Source organism: Bison bison, unplaced genomic scaffold (genome assembly GCF_000754665.1).
Source record: "Bison bison bison isolate TAMUID 2011002044 unplaced genomic scaffold, Bison_UMD1.0 scf7180017864323, whole genome shotgun sequence".
In the NCBI taxonomy this organism is placed as follows: domain Eukaryota; kingdom Metazoa; phylum Chordata; class Mammalia; order Artiodactyla; family Bovidae; genus Bison; species Bison bison.
The window spans coordinates 3,029,815-3,041,971 of record NW_011494895.1 but is presented as its reverse complement, the minus strand read 5'-3'; the positions used below and the strand labels follow the sequence as shown (position 1 = coordinate 3,041,971).

At 42.2% G+C, this 12,157-nt stretch overlaps 1 long non-coding RNA gene across 1 annotated transcript; it reads right to left on the bottom strand.

Moving 5' to 3' along the window:
- Positions 1–5,810: 5,810 nt before the first annotated feature.
- Positions 5,811–11,325, bottom strand: LOC104998129. Its single transcript, XR_826414.1, has 3 exons — positions 11,302–11,325; positions 10,774–10,951; positions 5,811–6,854 (listed from the first exon to the last, which is right to left on the bottom strand). It is a non-coding gene; the product is annotated as an uncharacterized LOC104998129 (long non-coding RNA).
- Positions 11,326–12,157: the final 832 nt, after the last annotated feature.

Sequence of the window (12,157 nt, the reverse complement as noted above, 5' to 3'; positions counted from 1 at the left end):
ACAATGGTGTGATCACTCACCTAGAGCTAGACATCCTGGAATGTGAAGTCAAGTGGGCCTTAGAAAGCAACACTATGAACAAAGCCAGTGGCGGTGATGGAATTCCAGTTGAGCTATTTCAAATCCTGAAAGATGATGCTGTGAAAGTGCTGCACTCAATATGTAAGCAAATCTGGAAAACTCAGCAGTGGCCACAGGACTGGAAAAGGTCAGTTTTCATTCCAATCCCAAAGAAAGGCAATGCAAAAGAATGTTCAAACTACCACACAATTGCACTCATCTCACACGCTAGTAAAGTAATGCTCAAAATTCTCCAAGCCAGGCTTCAGCAATATGTGAACCATGAGCTTCCTGATGTTCAAGCTGGTTTTAGAAAAGGCAGAGGAACCAGAGATCAAATTGCCAACATCCTCTGGATCATGGAAAAAGCAAGAGAGTTCCAGAAAAACATCTATTTCTGCTTTATTGGCTATGCCAAAGCCTTTGACTGTGTGGATCACAATAAACTGTGGAAAAATCTGAAAGAGATGGGAATACCAGACCACCTGACCTGCCTCTTGAGAAACCTATATGCAGGTCAGTAAGCTACAGTTAGAACTGGACATGGAACAACAGACTGGTTCCAAATAGGAAAAGGAGTATGTCAAAGCTGTATATTGTCACCCTGCTTATTTAACTTCTATGCAGAGTACATCTTGAGAAACACTGGGCTGGAAGAAGCACAAGCTGGAATCAAGATTGCTGGGAGAAATATCAATCACTTCAGATATGCAGATGATACCACCCTTATGGCAGAAAGTGAAGAGGAACTAAAAAGCCTCTTGTTGAAAGTGAAAGAGGAGAGTGAAAAAGTTGGCTTAAAGCTCAACATTCAGAAAACGAAGATCATGGCATCTGGTCCCATCACTTCATGGGAAATAGATGGGGAAACAGTGGAAACTGTCAGACTTTATTTTTTTGGGCTCCAAAATCACTGCAGATGGTGATTGCAACCATGAAATTAAAAGATGCTTACTCCTTGGAAGGAAAGTTATGACCAACCTAGATAGCATATTGAAAATCAGAGACATTACTTTGCCAACAAAGGTCTGTCTAGTCAAGGCTATGGTTTTTCCAGTGGTCATGTATGGATGTGAGAGTTGGACTGTGAAGAAAGCTGAGTGCGAAGAATCGATGCTTTTGAACTGTGGTGTTGGAGAAGACTGGATGCTTGGGGCTAGTGCACTGGGATGACCCAGAGGGATGGTATGGGGAGGGAGGAGGGAGGATGGTTCAGGATGGGGAACACATGTATACCTGTGGTGGATTCATTTTGATATTTGGCAAAACTAATACAATTTGTAAAGTTTAAAAAAAAAAAAGAGCCCCTTGGACTGCAAGGTGATCCAACCAGTCCATCCTAAGCGAGATCGGTCCTGGGTGTTCATTGGAAGGACTGATGCTGAGGCTGAAATTCCAGTACTTTGGCCACTTAATGTGAAGAGTTGACTCATTGGAAAAGACCCTAATGCTGGGAGGGATTGGGGGCAGGAGGAGAAGGGGATGACAGAGGATGAGATGGCTGGATAGCATCACCGACTTGATGGACATGAGTTTGAGTGAACTCCGGGAGTTGGTGATGGACAGGGAGGCCTGGCGTGCTGCGATTCATGGGGTTACAAAGAGTCAGACGCCACTGAGCAATTGAACTGAACTGAACTGAACTGATAGTTGAAAAGTGAATCCGTTATATACATATGTGCGTCTATTCTTTTTCAGATTCTTTCCGTTATAGCTTATCACAGAATATTGAGTAGAGTTCCATGGGCTAGACAGCAGGTCCTTGTTGATGATCTGTTTTATGTGTATGAGTAATCCCAAGCTCCTAGTTTATCCCCCGCCCACTTTATCTTCTCCCTAGGGGCTGACATGGGGGTGTGGCCGTGTGGGTGGTGAAGACATAGATGAATGAGCGATTGAAGGGGAGGGATCAGGGGCTTTGAAGCCCTTCTCAGAGCAGCCTGTGGCGTCAGCCAGGATTTTGAAGGAAAAACAAAGAAACGTCTGTTCTTGCGAGCCAGTGTTACTAGGTCACTATTGCACACCCCACACTCTTGTTCTCACGTGTGAAGATATCACTTCAGTCATCACTGACTGTCTGCTCCAGCCGTTTCTGGATGCCAGAGACTCCAGGGCAGCTAACTCCAAATACAGATGCACTGGGTGTGAAGGGCTTCCACTCTGGAGGATAGAATCCTGTTCAGAGCAGCCATCCTAGACAGGACGATCTGAGATGCTGATCATCCTCCTCATAGAGTGGTACCAACCAGGGTTCTTGGCCTTTCCCAATCAATAGGAATTGACTGCATACAAGGCAAGGAATTCAGGCAAAGCTTTATTGGGGCTCCTATGTTGGCTTCAGGAGGGGGCAAAAACAAGAAACAAGTTGCCTTGCTCACTTGCCAAGGTGGGGGAACCCTCATTCCTTACACAGGATGAGGGTACGGGTGTGTCCAGGGGTCCTGCTGGAGGGTGGCTTAGGTGGTTTGCCCACCCCTTTGTGGTGTTTAGTAGAGGGGGACTTTCGCTCCCAACACCCAGTTTTTTGCTCCCCGCTCTTCAGAAATGGCAGTTGGATGTTTTTTTGTCTTTGTATCTTTTGGTCCAGAATTTGCCCCAACTGTGCAAGCACAGGGTTATTTTTAGTCCCATGTAGTCTCTTTGTATTTTGCTGCTGGAGGAGAGGCATGTCAGGCGCAAACTTTGCAGCACTGCAGCTGAGGGTCCCCGGTCCCAACCTGTCTCAAGGGGACCGGTGAGTAAGCTTAACAAGCCCTTCTGAAACTACCTCTGATCGTTTTCCTTCTAGAGACACTGGAAATATAAACCAGGAGAGGATACATATGAATGGATGCTTTTTGCAAATGTGTTCTCCCCGAAACTCCTCTATATATGCCTGAGATTGCTATCTTGTCCAGAATGTCTTTTTCATCCTTAAGATACTTCCCATTTTTTCTTGGCTTGTCTGTGTAGGAAGGAAATCAACTTCCAGATTCTGCTTGTTTGAGGTTTTAGGATCTTTTTCTTTCCTTTCTTAAGTCTTTGAAACAAACTACACTGTGCTTTGGGTCTGCCATGATGACCAAAGAAATCGTTGCCCTCAGATTTTTTGGAGGCAATCAGGGGAAGAGAAGTGTGGCAGAGGGGAGTTCTTCTGGTTGACTATCTGGGCAACAGAGGAGAAGAAATCCCAGTTATAAGATCCAACGCCCGTATACCTGGTGTTCCTTCCTCGGTGAATTGGAGCTGTGTGGACTGCTGTACAGTAGAATGAAAAAGCCTTCCTTCTCCTCGCCAATGAACCCAACTGAGAGGGCCTTTTTCAACTTCAAAGAGAGAATGGTGGAGGTTTATTTAATGCATGAGTGACAGATTGCAGTAGTGTCTATATAAATCATCTGAGAATCTGGGATGTTAATGAAATAACTGATTTATTATATGACTTCCATGACATTTAATGAGCAATGTGGAAGCACACAGCATATACTGTTTTACAGCTACCGAATTTATTTCTCCTATTATTTCTTTCAGGCAAGGCACGATCACAGCTATATCTTTGTGTTTATATCCTAAATAATAATATTTAGGGTAATACTTTAATAAATAGCACTTCATTTTTGCAGAATATATCAAAGTTTGCAAACATTTATTGTTTCGCCTCTATTGTACTTTATTGTCAGAGAGGACCAAGCATTTTTCTTGCTGTTGTTGTACTGGGTCTTTATCACTATGTGTGGGCTTTCTCTAGTTGCATTGAGCAGGCAGTGCTTTCTAGTGTGGCTCTCAGGCTTCTCACTGAGATGGCTTCTGTTGTTGCAGAGAACGAGCTTTAGGGCACCCAGGCTTCAGTAGCTGTGGCACATGGGATTAGTTGCCTCATGGATGTGGAATCTTAGTTCTCAGACCAGGGATCAAATCCATGTCCCCAGTGTTGGCAGGCAGATTCTTAACCACTGGGACTACCAGGAAATTGGGGGAATTTGAGCTGTGTGAATGGACCCATCCATTTGACTGAGGCAGAGCCTCTAGTAAATGTCTAGCCTGTGTCACTGTATTGTCCTGCGTGGGCAGCCTCCTCCTCCAACCATCTTACAGCCCAGGGTAACTTAATTGTCACCCATGTGGTCCTCTTTGCCCAGAGTTTGGGGTTAGTCTGGCTAAATTTGAAGGGAATTTGATGAATGCTTAGATTGGGGATTCAGCAGCAGAACAGCTCAGCTTAATCTTATCCTCTAGCTTTAGAAATCAGACTTAGCTGTTGTGCGCAAGTCCCATGTGGTAGGTTTTTCAGTGTCTGGGTCTCATTCATACTCCCCAGATATGACTTTACTTGGTACCGCATATGTTCTATACCGATGCTCTGCTCTTATTAGCCAGTTCTTCCAACGGCTCATCTCTGCAGACCTCTCCTGTTGTACCACACCCAGAGCATCCTGAATGCCTGCCTTCACCCCTGTAGGCGGGTGAGACGGAGTCCAGGCTCCTCCTGGCATTTCAAGATTACCTGTGCATGGTGTGTTGCAAGTAATTTGTAACTGATCATCAAATTCTTAATACTGGGGAATGGTTTACAATGATTTTTATTTACAAGATTAAAGTGAATTTGTGGTTACTCTTTTTTTTGGAAGAAGAGTTGATTTATGCTGTGTTAATTTCAAGTGTGCAACAAAGTGGTTCAATTCTATACATCTATCTATCTATCTTCATTTTCAGATTCTTTTCCATTATAGATTATTACAAGATATTGAATATAGTTCCCTGTACCAGAGAGTAAGTCCTTGTGGTTGTTCTTATCATAACATGACTCTCAGACATTATGATTGGTTCTCAAAAGGGAGTAATTAGGGTGATTTTTTTTTACAGAGTATATATTTTAAGTATCCCTCTGAGAATCATACATAAATCGGAGTAGGGCACAGGGGGTGCCCTATCAGTGATATCCTCTACTGCATTTCCTTACAGTTCCGATGGCTGAAACCCGGAACTGGCTTATCCGTCCTCAAGTAGAGGGACGTGAACACAGCACTCAGAGGCACAGTAGTGCTGGATACAGGAATGGGGATGTGTCTGTGGGACTCAGAGGTTTTTCACTTTAGCCTTCGATCTCCCTGAGGGATGAAGTTCTCAGTCAGTCCAATTTGAAACCTTGTAAGTCATGAAATCACTGCCACCTAGTGTTACTGCTTAGTGGAGGCATGCCCATGGCAGAATTGGAGAAGGTTCTGGGGGAGACGGGCAGAAGGAAGAAGCGTTTTTATATTTTAAAAACAATATCCCAATGCATGATATGCATCCTTCTCCAAAACACATGGAACTATTACAAAAACAGGGACTTCTATATGAATATATGGGTTTTCCCTTTATTTTTTAACTCTTTTGTTTTTAATTGGAGGATAAATGATTTACAATATTGTGTTGGTTTCTGCCATACATCAACGTGAATCAGCCATAGGTGTCCCCTCCCTCCCACCTCCCACCTCTCTCGGTGGTCCCCCGGTTTGAGTTCCCTGTCGTCATACAGCAAATTCCCATTGGCTATCTATTTTACATATGGTAATGTATATATTTCCATATTATTCTCTCAGTTCGTCCCACTCTCTCCTTCCCTCACTGTGTCCATAAGTCTGTTCTCTGTGTCTGTATCTCCACTGCTGCCCTACAAATAGGTTTAACAGTACCATCTTTCTAGGTTCCAAATATATGCATTAATATATTATATTTGCTTTTCTCTTCCTGACTTATTTCACTCTGTATAATAGGCTCTAAGTTCATTCACCTCTTTTAAGATTTTTAATTGGAGAACAATTGCTTTACAAATGTTGTTGGGTTTTTCATTTTTATCTTCTATTTTCTATCTGCTTATCTTTACAGTTAGCTTCTGGAACACTTGAAGAATGATGATAAGGACTTAGAGATACAGAAAATAGGATGGAAACAAAAGAAGATAATTTGAGGACAGGTCTAGGAAAGGCAACATCCAAATAATGGTAGTTTCATAAAAAGAGACAAAAAATTGAAGAAGAGATTTTCCAACAACTAATATGAGAAAATCTTCTAGAATTCTGTGATATGAGATTTTAGGTTGAAACTGTCCACAGAATGCCAAGCACACAGACTGAAAATGAAGCAAAGCAAAAAGAGACACTTCTCATAAGCTGCAAAGATAAGTTTCTCAAGGATGAACATTTCCATACAAAGCATCAAAAATCAGAATGTCTTGAGATTTCTCAACACTGGTAGATGCAGGAAGGAATGTAGAATGTCTTCAACAATGGAAAAGCACAATTATGGTCCTTAAAAATGTATCCTGTCAATACAGAATATATAATTTTCTCAAGGATATATGAGCTGTCCCCTCTCGGGGCTATTCTTCAGAATTAGGAAATGTTAGTGTTGAAAAGGCACATAACTGTTCAGGGACTTCTTTGGTGGTCCTGTGGCAAGACTTCACACTTCCAGTGCAAAAGGTGTAGGTTTGATCTCTGGTTGGGGAAATAAGATGCTGTGGGACCCCCCAAAGGAACATCTTGTTCAATATCTTCATTGTATAGACAAAAATGAAGGACCCTGTCACCAAGCTGGGTAAAGACACCACCGGGATGCCGTCCATTTTCAGTTGTCCTTCCTTTCCAGCTCCTCCTACAAAGTGATCCATGACACTCAGGTCATCAGTGGCAGCATGGAGGGAGGTCCAGCTTGAGCTTAAACCGGACCCGTCCCTGGTGGTTAGACGTGTTTGATCACGTCCATGAGTAGAGCTTTGAACCAAGCCGGCATCGATTTGCTCGTGGGGTTTTGAAGCCTTCTGGGAGATCCTGTAACAAAGGCGAGGGAGGTATGATGAACTTGACCCAGTACCCAAGTCTCAGGCTTCTGAAGGAGAAGGCAGTTTTCAGCACTGCATGGTGTCGGCCACTCTGCTTTGCCTCTCAGGCCAGTGGAGTGAGAGAGCAGAGGTGTAAGTTAAAAGAAATAAGGAAAGCATTTCACATAAAACTACCAAAGGCATTATAGGGCTAGCCATTTCTTCGGTATCTCCTAGGAGAATGTAACAGAAAACCACCCACCTTCTAACTCACTATATAACTTTTTAAAACTAACCTATAACTTTTCAAAAATTTATTTTTAATTGAAGGATAATTACAATACTGTGTTGGTTTCTGCCACATATCAACGTGGATCAGCCATAAAAAATTAACCTATAACTTTTTATGTTTCTTGGGTTTTCCTTGTAACAAATTTAGAATTTGGGCTTAGTGATTTTTTAAATCTTTTCCTTTAAGATTTTTTAAAAAGTGTAGATTTCAGAAAGAGGAATTAAGTTATATATTAGGCATAACTTTTAAACTGTAAGTTTTAAGCTTTAAGTTTGAGTTTCTGGTGGCTCAGATGGTAAAGAATCTTCTTGCATTGGGGGAGATATAGGTTTGATCCCTGCATTGGGAAGATCCCCTGGAGAAGGGAATGGCAGCCCACTCCAGTATTCTTGCCTGGAGAATCCCATGGAGAGAGGAGCCTGGTGGGCTACAGTCCATGGGATCGCCAAGAGTCAGACACAACTGAGCAACAGACACTTTAGGTAATAAGATTTGTGGCACTGAACTTTTGATTTTGGGAGTTTTGGGAGTTTTTCTCAAGTATTTTCTAAAAATTTATATTTAATTGGAGGAAAGTTGCTTTACAATGTTGTGTTGCTTTCTGCCATAAATGTGAAATACCCAGAAGTGCATACATATCTCCTCCCTCTTGAACCTGCCTCCCTCCCCACCCCCATCCCAGACCTCCTGGTGGTCCAGGACATGGAAGCAGCCTAGAGGTCCAGTGATGAATGAATAAAGAAGTTGTGGTACATATATTCAATGGAATATTACTCAGCCATACAAAGGAACAAATTTGAGTCAGTTGAACTGAGGTGATGCCTTTTCATATCATCACGGATGGCATCACCGACTCAATGGACATGAGTTTGAGTATGGACAGGGAGGCCTGGCATGCTGCAGTCCACGGGGTCGCAGAGTCAGACATGACTGAGTGACTGAACTGAACTGAACTGAGGTGGATGAACCTAGACCCTTGGTACAAAGTGAAATAAACCAGAAAGAGAAAAACACATATCATATATTAATACACACATATGAAATCTAGAAAAATGGCACTGATAAACCTACTTGCAGGGCACGAATAGAGATGCAGACATAGAGAATGGATTTGTGGACACTGTGGCGGGGGGGACGAGAGAGTGGGCTGAATTGAGAGTAGCATTGAAACATACACACTACCATGCATAAAATAGATGGCTAGTGGGAAGCTGCTGTATAACCCAGGAGTTCCTCCTGGTGCTCTCAGTGCTTCAAAGCAAAGGAAGCCTGCATTCCTGCGGTGGTTAAATATACTTCAAAGGAAATGCAGAGTAATTGTGTGTTGATTCACAGTTCCCTGTGTTTCTACAAAGCATATGACCTTTTCTCTAAACTAAGGATTTTTTGGATCTTAGGTTTTGACCTACTTCTTTCCATCCTTTTTTTATGCATTTACTAAAAATGCCAGGGAGGGAGCACAACACCAACCAGCTGGCAGTTGCATGAGGGGAGGTGTGTTCGTTACAAGACTGTCACGAAGTGTTAGCAGAAGTGGAGACCAGCAGTGATGAGCTCCACTGACCTCCAGGCTCTCATGGGGCACCACTGTCTGCCGGTTACTCCCAGGCAGCCCCGGAGGCTCTGGCAGTCAGCTTTCCAAGAGGAGCCAAGAAGAGGAGCTCAAAGACCTTTGACTGGATTGTGGGCTGAGAAAAGGAGGAAAGTGGGGGTGATTCCATGTCTGATGGTGAACGCCACGTATTTCTGACTGAGTCTGTGTCCTGTGCCTTAATGGATCCTGCCGTGACCCATTGCTCAGCCTGGCAATTCCGCTTTGGAAATTCGACTGGCGATAGGGTCAGTGCATTTCCAAAGATTTTACTTGAGGAAAATGGCTACTAAGTCAGTAGATTACATGTCCCCTCAAATCTCCCTGCATCATCAGCTCATTAGTTTACTATTCACCATCCCATAGGTCCCTGAGTTTTTACCTACTCTTGCATCAAATGTAGTAGAGTGTGAATACTGACCATATTCTCCTTCAAATTAAAAGAGAATTCATTTCTGTTATTGACTCTATGAACAACAATTACGGGGAAAAGTGATAACTTGTTCATAGTATCCGTGTGAGCGTGACATTATTACTACAATAGCTAACATTTATGAATAATCCCTATGTTCATGGCACTAACCTAAGCATATTAAGGGTATTAAGTGATTAATTCTCATGTTAACCCTCTAAGGGGATAGTACTTTCATCCCTATATTACAGACAATGAAACTAAACACTGAGAAGTAATATTGTGAGACAGAAAAGACAGGTCCACACCGGTAATGATTCTGCAAGTAAAAGTCTGATTTCTGTTCCATTACAGGAGAAGCTTCTATATGAGGCAAAGGTTTACAAATGACTCAACAAGTGGCAATTTCTGTAATGGTACCTGTGGGTTTCATTACATGTCATTGGAATCCTACAGAATATCTGGGTAGCTCGCCTAATTTGCAAAAATGGCACAGATATCTCTATTTTGTATCGTTGTGTTGGTTAAGAAGGAAACAATGCCATCTGTTTGGCTTGTTAATTGAACTTTCTTTAGAAAGGAGATCTTTGCAAGAGTTCCATGTGACATAGTGGTTGAAGTTTGGACTCTGCAGCCAGAGTATATAGAACTGAATCACCAACTAATTGTGTGATTTAGGGTAAATTGTGCTTCATCTTTAGGGACTCAGTTTTGTCTGTAAAATAGGGATGATAGCACAATTTGCTTTATACAGTATATTTCTCCTACCCTTGGGTTAGTTGCTCAGTTGTGTCCAACTCTTCGTGATGCCGTGGACTACAGCCACCAGGCTCCTCTATCCGTGGGATTTCCCAAGCAAGAATACTGGAGTGGGTAGCCATTCCTGGAACTTCAAGGTGCACAACTGAGTAGTTTTTAGTATATTTACATGGATGTGAAATATCACTCTTCTGTAATTCCAGGACAGGCTTGTCATCCCCCTAAAAGAAACCCTGGATCCATTAGCAGTCATTCCATATTCCTCCCTCCACCCAGTCCCTGGCAACCACTGATGTAATTATATCTGGATTTGCCTATTTGGGACATTTCATATAGTTGGAATTATGCAATATGTAATCTTTTTATTATTTATTCATTTAAATGCTCTGCCAGGTCTTAGATGAGACATGCAGGATCTTCGATCTTCGTTGCAACCTGTGGGATCTTTGGTTGCTACATACAAACTCTTAGTTGCAGCATGTGGGATCTAGTTCCCAGACCAGGGATCAAACTTGGGCCCCCTGAATGGGGAATGCAGAGTCTTGGCCACTGGACCACCAGGGAAGTCCCTACAATATGTAATCTTCCACATCTGGCTTTATTTTCACTTAGCATTTTGTTTTCAAGATTCATCCATGTCGTGGTCACCCTTTTATCAGACTGAGGGAGTTCCTTTCTATTCCTACTTTGTTTAGTGTTTTGACCCTGAAGAAGTGTTAGAATTTTTGCATATACGGTGATGGTCATGTACTTTTCATCCTTTATTCTGTTAATATGACTTCACAGACTTCTAGCTTGCAAGATTGCTCTTGGAGCCAAGGAGAAGGGCATGGAAAAGGGGGACATTAAGATGACACACGGCTCACTGTTCTTACCAAGATTCAGCTGTTTTTCTTGAATAAAAGCTCCTTGGATTGTTGCAAACCTCTGGCTAATTTCCAGAATTCTGATAATGATGACTTAACAATTTTTCCCCGTCTTTTCTCACTTTTATGGAAGAGTAGATTTTTCAAGAGGTTTTTATTCCACTGTTCTGCCAACATCCTTCATATGCTTTTGATAAAGATTGCATAAGTTAATAAATACAAGCTACTCACAAGAGTCCTCGACACACAGTAAATACCATAGCACTATATTTAGTAAATTTACCCCAAGTTCAGTTGGGTACTTGGAAAAGTCTGCTGGGCTAGGAATAGAGAAGTGTCCCCCCTGCCCCCGCCCTCACCAACTTGTGTTTATAGAAAACAACCAGTAAGGAGCTCCTTGCTCTTCAAAAAACTCAGTAACAGCCCTGGTCTTTCATTAGGTAGAGGATAATCAGAACTCCAAACATTTTCATCTTCTTCCCACACTGCCCACTGAGAAGACATTCCCACTTTCTACAAAGATTCGAGGATTCCAACCTGGCTGGTAAATCTGGTTCTTGCTCTTCATGACTTTCAATAATCTGTGCATAACTTAACACCCTAAATTTCAGAATCAAAGGGAGAAAAGAGAAAGTGTTGGTAAGATAATAAAGATTAAAAATTACAAAGAAATTGAGAGCTTGTGTGCAGTCCAAGGTCACCAATCTCTGCTGTTTTTCTGTTGTGAAGATTGCCTCTCATGTATGAGAGCTCTTTATAGAGTGATGAAAATGTTCCATATTTTAATTTGGGTGTTGGCTCTGTAGGTGTTTACAACTGTCAAAACTTATCAAGGGACTCGCTCTGATAGACAAAGAGCCTGATGAACTATGGACAGAGGTTTGTGGCATTGTACAGGAGACAGGGATCAAAACCTGAAGAAACCCCCAAGAAAAAGAAATGCAAAAAAGCAAAATGACTGTCTGAGGAGGCCTTAGAAATAGCTGTGAAAAGAAGAGAAGTGAAAAGCAAAGGAGAAAAGGTATGTATACACCCATTTGAATGCAGAGATCCAAAGAATAGCAAAGAGAGACAAGAAAGCCTTCCTCAGTGATCAGTGCAAAGAAATAGAGGGAAACAACAGAATGGGAAACACTAGAGGTCTCTTCAAGGAAATTAGAGATACCAAGAGAACATTTCATGCAAATTTGGGCTTGATAATGGACCTAACAGAAGCAGAAGATATTAAGAAGAGGCGCCAAGGATACACAGAAGAACTGTACAAAAAAGATCTTCATGACCCAGATAATCATGATGGTGTGATCATTCAGCTAGAGTCAGACATTCTGGAATGTGAAGTCAACTGGGCCTTAGGAAGCATCACTATGAACAAAGCTAGTGGAGGTGATGGAAT